Raw genomic sequence first — 15,885 nt, 5'->3', positions numbered from 1 at the left:
TGAATGTATTGGAATGAACTGTGCTCATTTGACTATGAATACAGTCACACTGGCAACACAGATGTATTCTGCTTTATAGCGAGTTGCCATAGTGACACTCAACTGCATATATGGCCCTCCATATGTTGCTGCATAGCTTACTGTATCTATCTTTATCTCCCTCTGTCTGTGTCTCCCTTTATTTATATATATATATATATATACACATATTTATATATATTTATATATATATATATATATATATATATATATATATGTACAGTAGATATTCTGTTTAAAGCATGCACAACAACCTGGATCATAAACACTCCCATAATTACAACATTAAAGCTGCCTCCTTCACAGTTCTGTGAGTCATTTTAAATGCACTCTGATCGTGTTAATTCTGCATAAATGCCTGAAAAATAGACCAACATGCCAGTGACAGTGAACAGTGGTATGTCCCTTTGAAACTGCGATGTACTGTGCTACATTATTAAAAAGCATTCATATATGCATTGATGTGAACATGTAACGGGTTACAAGTTTGACTGAAATACGACAGAAATCAAAGTGTATAACGTGAGACTATGCGGTCGTTTTGGACATTGATGTTGCAGTTCCTGTCAGTCTTCTGTCAGTTTGGAGCGTTGGTTAATTCTCACTTATACAATGATACAGTATTTCATCTTTACCTCCGCTGCAGCGCCGGTTCATGTCACTTTGACATAGAAGGAAGTCTCTGAGTAAGGAGTGGACATGAAATTAAACACAAGGAAATTGATTTCCTTCTCAGCTCAGAGATCCCTCTGGCTGCATTTTGTCATGATTGGAGGGATTTGGTTGTACAGAGAAACATGAGAGGTAACTGATGTAAAATGGATTTGATTTCAATCTTCACGAGAGAAAGAAATGCATTCGACAAACATCAGCTGTTGTGCTGACACCTCAGCAGAAAGTAGAAAGAAGCAAATAAACAACATTAACAATCAATTTGGTTGTCTTCTTCCTCCTCTTGTTTTTCTTTTGGAGCACAGTGCATGGAGTCATACATTTTAATAAAAAAAAAAAAACAACCCCCCATTTGCGTAGATGATTAAAAATCGGTGACCTTTCCCGCACCATATGTCGTAAATGATTCTAAAAATATTCACTGTGCTGCTTGACATTTTAAATGAATATTTAACTGGGATTGCCAGTATTGTATAAGCAGTCACTGAGGACCGTGGCAATTATACAGGAATTCCATGGATTTAAACAATCAACAGTTTTAAGATTTAGGAAGTTATTATACTTCCTAAATCTATATAAACGTATACGGTTGCACGGTTGCAGGGAAGTAGTTAAGTTTATGACCCTTTTTTTATTGTGAATGTATATAGTGTGCTTTTCTCTCGTGTGTCTGGGGGTCGCTCTCTGCCTTCCACAGGTGTATGCAAAGAAAATGTAAAGATCACCATTTATCCTGGCTTTGGAGCGGCACGAGGAGTACACTGGACGACATGTGCAAATATATCCTGTGCAATAAGAACATAGCTGGAGGGACAGCATTGTAATACAAGGTTACTTAGCTCTGTGAATTGGTATGTTGATACAAAAGTGCTGATCTCAGCACGCTGTACCTGCAAAGCTGCTAAAATGTTCATAATGACGAACAGCATGCTCGCAAAAAATATCATTTATTGCTTGGTTAGCTGTGATTAATCAGGATTACTAATACTGGGGCTTGTTTGCATATAAAATTACATCATTAGTGCAGAATTAACACAAGGGAAGCACATTTATATTCAGATGTTTAATAGCTTCTCCAGGTGAACTTGTATATATATATCTATTTGTGCTCCCAGTCTGCATTAACCAAATCAAGGCCAAATAAGAACCATAAAGGCCTTTAAAGGTACGAAGAAGGAACATTTTCTTCATCCGTTTTATTTACTGTCGTGCAAACAACTGCACTTTTCAGTTTTACCAGCTAAGTGCTGTGTGACATGTAATTGCACAGGAGGTGGTCTCATCTAAGAGCTGCATCCTGTACTTGTTTGATCATCTCCATCTTCACATAATATATAATGTGTGTATTTGGGGACACATCCATTGCAGAGTGTAACATATGGCTCCCAATGTCATTTGAAGGCGTTTCTGTCAGTTTGTCATCCTGCACGTTGGTAATTTAGTGAGTTATTAGCTATCCTCGCCTCAGTGGAAAGAGATTTACTGCCACAAGAAGTAAAAATGCATATTTCTTCATATTTAACCAACATATTTATTTATAAGGTTTATGGCCACCCAGTGCACGTTGATTGTCTTGCCGAGTACGGGGAGGTGAGTCTGCTCCATAGGCTGTGCATGCATGGCTATGTGGCATAATTGTGAACATGCCTCACGTCCCCCACAGCCTCATGTTTGTGTGCTCTCTGATTGAACCATGTGATTGTGCAGGATGAGTCATTCACTCGGTCGGTTAGCCAGCTGCTCTTGGCTCTTCCTGAAGGCCATTTGATTACTGGATGCGTGGCCATTTAACCGGCCAATGCTGCAACGGCGCCACAGCACAGACGGTTCCTGCTGAGAGCCATGTCTTAGCTCATCAGCGGCAGCGGGCTCACGTCAGCCGTCACTTCTGCACTCACTCTCGCCGCGTCTGCTTCCAGCAGGCAAGTTATTGACCGGTCCCTGTTTTCACGAAGCGACGGGACTCAGTCGCACAGGACGCATGATGTCGCATTTCACGCATCTCATTTGGATGGACTGTGTTATCTTGGAAGAGCGATTCACAGGTTGAAAAATGGAATAGAGTCAAATGAGAGCGTGAACGATTTCACAGTTCAGTTTGAATGCTCTCCTCGTGTGTGGATGGGTTTTCTTCGGGTACTCTGGTGTACCACGCCCTTCGCCCTTTGTCAGCTCATGTGGAGGATAAAGTGGTAGACAGTGAATGAATGAATGAATGATTACTTTCCACCGAAACCCCCCCAAATGTGACTAAAAATGAATGTTGCTGCATCTAAAATTAGTAAAGATTGTTTCCTTGCAGCATGGTGTCCTCCTGACCCTGTCAACACTATTATCACTCAACTAATTGCTTATGTTGTGCATGAGCAAATAAACGTGGGTCTATTTGAGCCGAGGGAGCGTTGAACGTTCCCTCACTGTGTCTCTGTATCAGTGTCTGACAGTAGATCTTGACCCAGAGCCCCTTGTATAGATTGGCATGTTGGTAAATGGCAAAGCACCAAGGTTAATCTGATAAAGGTAGATAATAAGAGAAATACTCTAATTATGTATATCAAGGCTTTTGTGAGGCTGCAAAAATCTCCCGGTGAGTTTCATTTTCCCAACAAAAAGCTGTTTTTTTAAAAAAAAAAAAAAAATACTGTTCCAAATGTCCTGGACTTGCTTGCTGGCCTCCATTTCATTGATCACTTGCAGGGTCCAGATATTGTGTATGCCAGCTCATTATCACCCTTTCTGGGACACTTGAATAGAAATGAAGCACCATATTGTAATGAGAAACACCTGTGCTTCTCCTCCTGCAATAACAATTGCAAATGCACAGTGACAAAGGGCTAAATGTTTTCAGGACTCAAAAAGACGGGACACATAAGCCAGGCTTTGTCCAGAAACTGTCTGGACTGAAAAGACCAGGACAGGCCAGCACAACAGAGATCAGTTAAATTGAAAGAATACTTCTCAGTAACCGCGTCCTGGTCTAACCTTGTCCTTTTTTTTCTGCTCATGACTAATTCAATATAAAAGTGCTTACATTTGTGGACATTAGCATTTTACAAGAACTAATCTAAATACTTCAAGACAAAAAAGCGGCACAGTGGCAATCCCTGTCAATAATGGCAGCAGAAGAGAACATGTACTGTTTCCACTATAGTGCAGATGCAGAAGCAAGTGGAGAAAAAAAAGAAATAAACCCAGGAAATCATCTTGCTGTTGTGACCCAAATCATGAGGAACACGAGAACACGGTCTCTCCTCTTGATTAATCTTCCAATTTTAGACTCTAGGTTGAATTGAAAAACAATGTTGGCAAAAGGCCTGTTGTTTGTTCGACGGCGCATTATGAGAGTCTGAAATTAGAAGTTGGGAGAAAAGCTTTCAACAAGAGGTCTTATACGCCGAGTAAATCCCTTGTGTCAATTGTCGGAGAAAATTGAATCAGAGCCCACGTTTATGGGGTTATTTCTAAAGCGTTGTGTATTCCTAACAGCATGTACAACTCAAAGGGGCAACAGTTGCAGTTCTGTGTGGCACACCTAAAATAGGTAACCACAATTTTGTTTTATTTTTATGATTGCAATTATTTTATGCAAAGTATTGTTTTTTAATGATTTATTATTTCGGTGGTGCAACACAAATATTGAGATGGGGAGGGCGGAACCGTTGTTTCCCAAGAGTTGCCCGGGGAATGGTTAGGGGTGTGCAACCGCTGCCGCTCTCAGAGACAACCTGTTAAGGGGAAAAACGACAACCTGTTCTTCATGTGTCTCTCTCCTTTACCTGCTATCACAGGTCAGTGTGTGTGTACACCGCGATTTTTGCTCCGTGATTTTGTTCTATATTAACAAATATTAAGAGCGTGATTGTTTATAGCATGTTATCTTGATGTTTTGTTACTAATTGACAGAGAATATATAAGAAAGTTTCCCCGCGAAGACGCCATTTTGTGCCGCGTGCGGCCGCAGTTGCACTATAAGTGAAAAGTCTGTTTGTTGTGAAAGTGTATTGTTATGAGTTTTATCTGACATAATTATTTTTGTTTTTATTTTGTTCATGCGCCTGTTGCCAGGTAGATTTAGTTTTGACATAAGCACTTTGTTTAATTTAGTAATTTCAGTGCCCTGCTATGGGAGCAAGGTAGAGATATAAATATATAGGCAGAGGATTTAAGCAGCGAAATTACACTACCTGGACTAGTGTTTCTATCAGTTTGGACTGTGGTGAAAAAAAGGTAATATATATATTTACGGAACTGTTGTGAATCTGAATTTCAGAGAGTATGTTTAAAGAGCAAAAGATGAGACAATTTGTGAGACTAGTTGGTTGTTTGGTGAAAAGGTAAATCTGAACATAACACTGAGATTTGTTGTATACATTGTGCTTATGTGATAATTGATGTCTAATAAAAGCAGAGACAACCTGTTAAGGGGAAAAACGACAACCTGTTCTTCATGTGTCTCTCTCCTTTACCTGCTATCACAGGTATATATTTGTTAATGTGGTCTCACATCTCTGGGACCCGTAACATCTGCAAGGGCCGAAGTGATACCACTACTCTGAGGAATTTTATGTTTTAATGACATTTGTCACATCCATCTCTGACTGTTTATGGAAGCTGCAACACGGTGTTCTGATTCAAAACAACGGGGTAACATTAGCTTCTCGTTCTAGACAAAAGTCGATATATACCCAGCAAAAATGTGGGAATATACTGAGTGTCTCTCAGTGTCTGTGTGAGGTTTCTCTGGATATTCTGGCTTCTTACTACAATCCAAACAAATGCAGATTAGGTTTAGGTTGGCTCATTGGTATGACGGGGTGTACACCGCCTCTCACCTCAGATGGGATTGGATGCAGCTCCCACTTTAACCCTCCAAGGATAAGCTATATGGATGGAGGAATAAATGTATTTTCTATTTTAAACAAACTCTGAAACCAAACCAGGCTCTTTGATCAGCCTAAGTGTTCTCATTGCAACATACACACATTACATAATCTATGTATTGTTTTCCCTGTGAGGTTCATTTAATGATCTATCAATAGAACATTGCATTCTTCTCTCCTTTGACGCGCTGCTGAAAAGAGACGTTGACATGAGAAGAAGTCGTCACGATAGTTGTGAAATTGTGAACTCCAAGAGCGAAGTGTGTGTCTGGCCCTTTGTGGAAGTTTCACTGTGCTGATTGGCTTGAAGAAAACATCAAACAATCCTGTTTTGGATGTCGAGACCCCCGACATCCAAAACCACTTTTACAAATAATTCAGTTGGTTTTAGTTTCCTGCTTCTATTTGAAAGTCAAAATGTTGGACAGATTGATGGATTATGTGAACAAACTACTCAAACAAACCATTTCCTGACACAAAGTGGCACTTTTTGTGATTTGGGTTTGACTCGCACTAATAGGGAGAAAATGACTTCAGAGCAGATCCAGCCTGCTATCATCAGAAGTCTTTTGTGAAACAGAAGGTGACCTTCAGCTTCCCACACGCTCATCTTTCATCATGTTCCTAATTTCTCCCCCAACAGATAGCAGTCATTTGATGGCCACTAAACACAGACTTGTGTGACTAGATGTAGTCCTCTGGGTCACATAAAAGAGGAGATTGGTAGTCTGGCCAGTAAAGCACTGACCTACCTTCCTTTTTTGTACAGTCACAGAGGTCATCGTCATCAGTGCAGCTGCTCTTGAAACTAATTGGAAAGTTGGTGGTTGGTTTATGGCTCACACGTCAAAAGACGGCGAGGTTAACAGAGTTTGCCCTTAATTAGATTTGTCCTAAAGGGTTATTCCTCCAAAAAGTTTAAAATATTGACACATTTGAATGGAAGGGGAGCACAAAAGCATGGATTTGGCAAGACTTGAGTCAAATGAACCAGATTCTACAATGCATTCTAATTATATCACGTATAACCGGTTCACATATACTGAGTGGTGGGGGACAATTCTAGGGACGAAGAAAAGAGACATGTCCCAGAGACAATTTAATTAGGGTACATGTGATGGGAAATTCATCAATTTCTTAACTAAACACCTAACTTTGATTAATTAGTGAGCTCCTCCATTTCGCAATAATTGGGCGGGGGTTATAAACCATAGGGATGTGTTTGCTATAGACATACTCGCAAACTGCTGGGTTTTTTTTTTTAGATCACGTTCCACCACCATGACAATCTAAAAATTGAGAAACAATTCCTCTCGTGGATATCTATCAAAGCGGGTAGTGAGGGAAATGAAACCAGACGGCCCCCTTTGCCGCTGAAATAATTGATGAACTCCCAATTAAATGCCAGCGCTGCTACACGCAGCTAAGCTGGAACGCAGCCAGGGATGCCATACTCTATCCTCCACTATGTTGACACCACGTCAACACGCCAGTGCCCACATGTGCATATATATGCAAATGTAAAGTGCTATTTTTATCATTTGAGTTTAAAAAAAAAACGATGCATGTTGTTTGGCAAAAGAAGATTTTACACTTTTTACTGAATCCTTCAAATTTGATCAAAACTAGTTTCAGATTAGCAACTTGATAAACCTTTTTCAAACTCAAAAGATATTTAAATGTATACATTATGACCCAATTACCGTTGCTCTGAGGTGTTTGAAATGAAAACTGTTCAAGGCAATTTATTTTTGTTGCTATGTTGTCACATTTCTGTCAGCGCTGAGTATCTAAATCCCTAGAAGCACATTCCGCTTTCCTTGACCCCTTTACTGCGGGGAGGGTGAAAGCAGCCCAACTCTTCACAGTCACGACTCCCTTTTGATTTGATGTTTAATTTAGCTACCTTTTGAACAGCTTTCTAAGCCAGTGAAAAGAGGGAAAGTCAACGATTGTGTCGTCACTGAGTCACAGTAAATGTCCCGTGTGAGACAGGATCCTGTTAGCACTGATAAAGAGGCATGAAATGGAAGTCATTGTAAGTCATTTTCATGGCATTTTTTACATGCTGTGTCCATCCTGTTTTTGCCACTCCCACACGGACAATAGTATAACAATCTTAACATTCTGCTGCACCTCCTTTCCTCCCCGATGGAACACAAGTCACTCAAGCATCTTACAGATATGAATAGTGACAGTGCTCTGGGCGTCAGGGTGGTGTTAAATTGCAAAACTAAAGCTAGTCACAGATCTTTCCTTGAGCACGGTACTGAGGAGCTGCCCACCTCCGAGTGTATATATATATATATATACATATATATATACATATATATATACATATACATATATATATGTGTATTCTTAAGTCCCATAAGTCTAAACTATGAGGTGCCATTTCCCTTTTCTCATGCACAGTTGGACCAACAGATTACCTTAAGTAATCTAAAGAAATTAAAGCAGGCAGCAGCATCTGGCCCCAAAACCCAATTATCCCACAATCCTGCTGTTACCTGATTATAGTTTCACCGGAGAATTCTTGATCTGTTGCCAAATGAATGTGCTGAAGCTCGGCCAGACACCTTGCCTTCTCTGAATAATGCTGATGTGCCGTTAAGGGGAGTTAATGTTGTAATTCTTCTACAAAAGACAACCTGGCTCCTGATACGCAGTAGTCGCGACAAACACTGGAAATATAATCTGGTGTTTGTGCGTGTGTACGGCCAGGTGTGCATGGACAGAGAGAGAGAGAAAGAAAGATGGATATTTGTGTTGTGTTGCTCGTGCACCTGGCCCTAACTTGAAAGCTCCTTTCAGTAACAGAAAGAGGGAGCTTTCTAGGAAGCCAAATATTTTATTATGTGTTGTATTATATGTTAATGAACCCCACAGGAGTGTTAATATTATGGAAGGTGCTTACATGTGGTTTATTTGGGTCAGTGGTGGAGCCTGGTGTGTGTGTGTATGTTTGCTCATGCATGTTCAGGGGTGTGTTTTTCTGATTTAACACCTTTTCCAAAAATAAAACGCTCCCCAGGCGTCTCACAAATGTCGGTGCACATGTGTCCTCATGAGGCTGTGGGAACACACGTTTGGGTTCAGAGCCATCATTGTGGGGACATTTAAGGGGTGTCACACTCAAATGACCTGAGGGCCAATGAGCGTCCAATCTGGTCAAGAGGGAGGAGTAATGGGTGGGCAATATGAACTAAAACCTAAATCACAATATTCCATCATGATGTCGCATTAAAGACATTCATGGTGATATTTCACATCATTTCCATATAAAAGTGCTCGTTTATTGATATTAATGATGCAAAATAAATCTGTCAATAACAAAAACAGAGAAATAAATCGAAGAAATTAACAACGCGAGCTTTTATATATAAATATATATGTATGTATATATACAGTATATATATGTAATTCCTAATGTAACTTAATGTCAAAGGCAATACATGTAATACTGTTGTGAAAAATACTGTGAGCAAAAATATTTAGTATTAAATTGTGTTTGAACACCTGATATTAACTGGGGGGCCACATATGGCCCGCAGGCCGCCAGTTTGACACCACTGACATAGATGGTTAAATGAATTATGTCTATGAATGTGTGCATTTTTTTTGATTGTTTGCACTAAGATGTGTTTGGCTGTTATGTGCCGGGATCAGAATCTGGAGTTCAAGGTGAATTAGACTCTATTGACGTTCCACGTTTCGAGAGTGGAAGCAGGGCGTACGAATGTGCTATTAAAAGATTAGTTTGGAGGTGAATGAACAGTTGACCAACCAGACAAATTCAATTACCGCTGAAATGCAGTCAATTAAACACCTTTCATTCATGAGCGAAACCAACACAAAATGAATCAATAATGAAAAGAATGACAAATTTACTGACATGGTCCAAGGGCATTTGCTTTTGTGAAGATTTATTCAGACATAAGAATTGGAAAAATGCAACAATTGCTTCAGTTAAAAGGCACAGGTGCCTTTAGTTTTTTAATTTAATTCAATTTAGTGCTACTGTCCCGGCTAATGAAAGCAGACCTGAATCCATAAACACTACAATGTGTAACACCAGTAACGGAGCATGTCCTGTGAATGAGACTAGAGTTTTAAAACTACAGCGGGCCTCACTCATGTAGGCAGACATCTGCTTTAGTTTAGTTTAACAAATACTTATTATTAATACTATTTTTGGGACGACGCGGGGGACTCAGGATGTGGGTATGTCTCAATGAGGCATCATGGATTCATCATGCTTCCTTCCTTGAGAGAAGGAAGAGAAGGGACCTAGAGGAGAACTCCTTCGAGAAATCAGTAAAGTTATAAATAGGTATTAGTGAGACAAGTGAACGCGGCGCTGCGAGGTCTATATTTTTCCCAGTCACCTGCTGTGTTTTGTTTTGGTTTTTTTTTATGATTATTTTATTGAATACATTCCATTTTGTCACACTCCCATGTTCAGATTCTCTATTTCGGTATGTTCTGCACGTGATTTAATCAGGTCTAATTAAATAATTCTCATACCCACTGGAATTCTACTCACTCGTGTTAATTAAAGGTTTAACGATATGTATTCCTGCCCATGCTGTAACACAGAGACAGTATATACAGTGTATATATATATATATATATATATATATATATATATATATATATATATATATATATATATGGATAAAATGGTCATGCTTGGGCTGTTCTTATTTCACACCTGACCTGTGTTTGGATGTATGGTCAACAGAGGAACTGCCTCACTTATTTAAATTCAACTCCTTTTGGTCGCAAGTGTCAATCAGAGGATTGGTGAAAAGAACATGAGGAGAAAAGGAAAAGGGGGGGAAAAAAGAGGAGAAGCAGTGAATGCGTTCAGACAAGCAACATGGCAATGATGAAGATGTGGGGGTGTTTGGTGACTTTGGTCTTTAGGGGAATCCAGTCATGGGAGCCTCCCTTAATTGCCTCTATAGGCTCAAACATGAGAGGATTGTTAGTTCACGAGGCAAGACGTTCCAAAATAAGAACACGGGCTTTTAGGTGAGCGTGTCAGGGAGAGAGAGGTGATGACGACGTTTGCTTTCACACTTCCAGATATAAGCGAAGAAGTAATTAGCCAGGACTCCCAGGTCATCACAGCAAAAATGTTCTGTTTTCCAGAAATGCATAAATGATTTGAACAATTTTGACAGTTTTAATGATGCGGCGTATATATGCTCGTCTCCGGTAATAACGGGTTGTCTTAACTTATTTAGTTGGCGTGTTGGCTTCCACTGTACGTCGTGGTGATTACGAGAGATTTGCATGAGAATGGACAATGAAGATGTCAATCACGCTTCACTCACTGACGGAGTTTTTGGCGTCTCTTTAAACCGATCTACCGTTTCCATCTCCGCTCATCACAAGCTATGAATTCGTTAAGCAATTTGGTTTTTCCCTTTTCCGTGTGGTTGTGTGTGCGCGTGTTTTACGCGTTTCCGTAGTAGTGTAGGAGACAATGTCACAGTCCGAGTATTATGCATATAGCTTCTACTCCCCTGTGGACTCAAACATATTTCTAGCCATGGTGATATTATCAGCGTATGTACAGGATTATCATATGTGACTTCAATGTGCATTGCCCTTTAGTCACTCTATATTTGTGGCTGAATTCCAAATGCTTTTTATGGAGCGTCTCAAAGACAGAGAGGCCAAATGTGTTTGGCCAAGGCAGACGGGAATTCTCCGAGAAACATGTTCTGTTCTGTGATTTTGTTGTTGCTGCTGTTTTTTCAGTCCCTGGAGAGGCCGTATATCAGCAGCCTTGGATATAGTGTACACACTGTTGTCATCTTTGCTGCTTTTGTTGCCTCTAGGTTTTATTTTCCACACAAATATATTATATTACTATAATCTTTGTCTCCTCCTGCTCGTCCCTGACATTCTTCCTCGTCCTCTTTTGTCGCGACCTATTCTTACCTTGCACGGCAAACACAAAATAGTTCTTTTTGTCAACTTCTGCATTGTTTACTGTAACCCATTGTTTGTGCCAGAAACGGGAAGCCCAAGCATGTGCTTAAAAGATGCATTTTATTCAGCGCTGAAAATAACTGGCATTTCTCATGAGCATTTGGATCACACAGCACTTGGGGGCAAAATTGCAAATTGCACATTTCAGGTTGAATTATCCGGCAAACGTGTAGCTACTGCAGCACGTTGCGCCGCTGCGTTTATTTATTTTCTGGTGCCGAAGGCGGTGCATCAGGTCAGAGGCGTCGACGCACACGCACGAGTTGTTTTCAATGTGAATCAGAAAACATTATCGTGACCTTCGCGTTGAAACAGCGGCGTGGAGCATGATAAGTGCTTTTGAAGTGAGGGGTTTCATTGTTCAGCAACGAGAAGCTAATTTGAGCACTTGTCAGGGGAACACACTGATTCATTCTCAGCCTTTAATGATGTACATTTTCTTTATACATCTTTACTTCTATTGGCCTTTGGTTGATAGAATATCACATCGCATATGTTAGAAAGGCATGTTCCTCTCCATTTACCTGCTCAAAGTTGCATTTTTATGCTTATTTCCATAATTTAATGGTTGGACAGAAATACACTGTGTCATGTTTAACACTGAAGTATAAGAAGCTTTCTAAGATTGAGAAGCACAGGATGCACGGTTTGAAAATGAAAAATTGAGAATCAAAATTAAGATTTGCTATAAAAGGTTAAACTCCAGTCGATGAACTCCAGTGTCACTGCAACAGGCGCACACCTTGCATTACAACGATGCTTGTGAAGCTGTAATTACACTGTCCTGTTAATTTGCATACTCTACAACACACGGCAATACACACTGGCTTCATTATCCTTTATCATCTAACCAGACATGTTGTGTTGGTTTGTGTGTGTGACGTTTATACAATAACATATACAAAATGTGAATTTAGTGTAATCTGCATTGGTTTATGTTCGTTAAAAGGATTTTTTGTTGTCATATTTCCAGTACAGTATCTTCTACAGTGAACTACAGAAGAACATTGGGATTATTATTGACTAAAAAATGCTATGGCAGGTAATATAATCTTTACAATTTGACTTTTCTGTCTGTCTAACCAAGTTACTCTCACTAGTTTTTTATTTTACTGTGTGTACCATGTGAACGCAGTGTTTCTGTGGATGGATGGCGTTCAATTTCCTCAAGCAACAAGAAAGATGCTGTGGGTTTTTCCTTATGTTTCTCTTTTTGATAAATAGCCGCAGCTGTTGTGTTGCCTTGGCAATTGTCTTGGCAACCGACAGTGTGTCTTTAGAATCAATCACATCAATATGAAACGGAGAGGACAAGGTGAGAACAACATCTGATGATGGTGGAAATGCAACGTGTCAATTATTTTTTATCCCTTCCAACAATCTTTACAAACTCACCCTCACACACAGGAAAATGATACCACATCAACCTCACCAGACTTAAAGCAGGGAGAGACACATGCGGTTAATAAATCTCTAAAGTCATTAGCTGAGACGGTGTCAAGTGCAAGCAACAGGCGTGCAAATGCGCACACGTGCGAGTAACGGCTCCGTCTGCCCCACCTTGATTCAGCGAGACAGCTTTTCACATTAAGGCCGTCATATCAGAGTGTTGGGTTTCTGGAAACACTAGATCGCATGCTGCTTTGATGTTCTCAGATGAGCGATGCCCTGAGGATATTTAACCTGCTGGCGAGATAAGACACAAGCTCCATGCACATGCCACACGCTTCTCCCCTGTCTGTCTTGCGGGAACGGATGTACTGTATAGGGTTCTGAATCAAATCAGGCCTTTCAGAGAACGGATGCTGCTGCGGAAGGGTTTGTATAGGTTATGGTATAAAAAGTAAGGGACACATTTCACGAGAAAGAGCCTTGAAAAGAGAGAAGGCTATGTTTTGGATTTTAGAAGCTCACTGAGGCTCTTCACTTTGCCTTCACTTAAAATCTAAACAGGTTTTTAATTAATTCTGGCTTGAGCCTCGAGTCCTTCCTTTACACATTTTAGCAAGCCAATCAATTCCCACTGTGAAGGAAGTGGTGTTTCCAACCAATCTTAAATAATTTACCAGGGCTGGAAAAATGTAGCATTCAAGAAACCCAAACATAATTGGAACTTTCTATTATTCATCAGTCACCCAGGAACACAAATGGAAAATACAGTCAGACCTGGCACTGACGGCTCCTCTCCTTAGATTAACCATTTTAAACCTGTGAGCTAAAGTTGTGTTTGCTGCAGCTGTGTGAGGCAGCAGCGGCAGAGCAAGAAATGAGTGAGACGGGGGCTGATTGCGGTCAGCTGATTATAACTGGGGAATATGAATATGAGGCTTCATTTAATAACAGGAAATGCCTCTCATCGTAATCCTAATTCCCTAATTTTAGTCCAACCCGTCACGGCAGATGACTGCTTATTCTGAGTTCTGTTTCTTCCTTTTTTCTTCTTTTTTCTTACCACTGTTGCCAAATGATGCTCACTGAGGAAACTGTATGGGCTTCTCTGTAAAATATTTATTTAATAATAGCAATTATTCTCCTTCCTACCCGACATAAAGTTAAGGAAGAAACTGTTAAATAACTCGATTTCAATACTGAGTTATTAAGATAAAAAGGCTCTAATAATATGTGTCTGTGTAACTATTCCACACAGTATATATTTATATATATATATATAGAAGATGAAAAGTATATATAAACTGTGTATATATAAGGAGAAATGTGTATGAAAATGTTTTGTTTGCACTGGAGATATTAATATTATATGCGATTTAAAAACAATAGGATTATTTTATGAATGCAAAACTGCAACATTGCTCCCTCTGATTGAATTGCAGGGATGAAATTGCACCATTGCTAATGAGTGAAAGGTTCAGTGAGAGCGAGGAGTGGACAGATGGAGTGAGAGAATGGTTGACGGCACATGGAACGATCAAGAGTGAGAGAACAATGGTAATCGAGCCTGGACATATGTGTATGCATGTCTAGGTGTGTGTGTGTGTGTGTGTGTGTGAGAGAGAGAGAAGGAGTGAGCAAGAGAAAGAGGAGGGGCTGAATTGTCCTATCATTGTTTAATTGTCTTTGTATTTCATTGCAATTCCATTGGTTTGCCAGTGGCCTAATTAAGATGACTTTCAGCTGTTAATGGAAAACTGTTGCCAATGAAGGGGGGCATGGAGGAGTTTAAGTAATGTGTGAGTGAGTGAGTGAGTGAAAGAGAGAGTGATAGAGAGAGAAAGAGAGGATGGAATTCAAGATGGAAAAAGAGGTGATGGAGTAAACAGAGCAGAGTGCTTGGAAAGCCAAGTAACACAGAAAAAAATCTCCACCTGTAAACAGTTTGACACTCAGGTAACTGAGGACAAGGGAATGGGTTTTGATTAATGGCAAGGGTAGAGCAAGCACAGCTCGGTGTGAATGACAGAAAAGGCCTTGTCCCTTTCCGGATAAAGAATGACATATCTTTGCCTTCATGGTTCGCACATCACATTTTCTGATTTTGGACGTATAACATACCGTGTCTCTTCAGCCGGGTGACTGTCTGAGTGACGGCACACTCACACACAGCACAAAGAATTGTGTTTCGTAGTCACCTGCTGCCCCATCGTTTCTTAAGGGCAATTCGACTCATTTGCACCGTGCGCCGCTCGTCGGCGCTGACGCATTATGGGTAACGCGGCTGCACAGTGCAGCTGAGCAAACCGGTGCAGAATTAAATCTGGGTAACGGCTGCACAGACGACAGCATTCACAGACTCACGCAGAGATGTAGACATGGCATTATTTCTGGAGTTATTCTGCTCCTGATGCTGTTTTTCTCTAGCCATAAGGATGGCAAAGATCAGAAATACAATTACCGGTGTCACCGTATATACAAGCTCACCCTGCCTGTATGTGTGTGTGCAAGGTGAGTATTCAACTATTCAAACTATTAACAAAGGTGTAGGGGCTGAATTCAGTGAGGTGAAGATGGCTTGTTAGTAAAAGGGAGGAAGTTTAAGGGGATAGTTAAGTGTTGCCTGAGCTGTGTGCATCCTTTGCACCTTAAAGCCGTGTTATACAACACAATGTCGGATTTCAACCTTAAAATAATGTCTCCATGATTATTTTACCTAAATCTGAACAAGTCTGGTGGTTTTGGGTCTTACGGCGTACATCACATCACAGCTCAGAAGCGCTCAGTCGTCAGTTCATTTCAAAGTGTTATTTTTTTGACTTCTGTGTTTGAAATCCTTCATTCTTATTTACATAAAGGACACAAACCTTCCGAACAAGGCATCAGAATGATGAGCAGC

This window comes from Solea senegalensis, linkage group LG13 (assembly GCF_019176455.1).
Source record: "Solea senegalensis isolate Sse05_10M linkage group LG13, IFAPA_SoseM_1, whole genome shotgun sequence".
Taxonomy (NCBI): Eukaryota; Metazoa; Chordata; class Actinopteri; order Pleuronectiformes; family Soleidae; genus Solea; species Solea senegalensis.
This window is presented reverse-complemented; position numbering follows the sequence as displayed.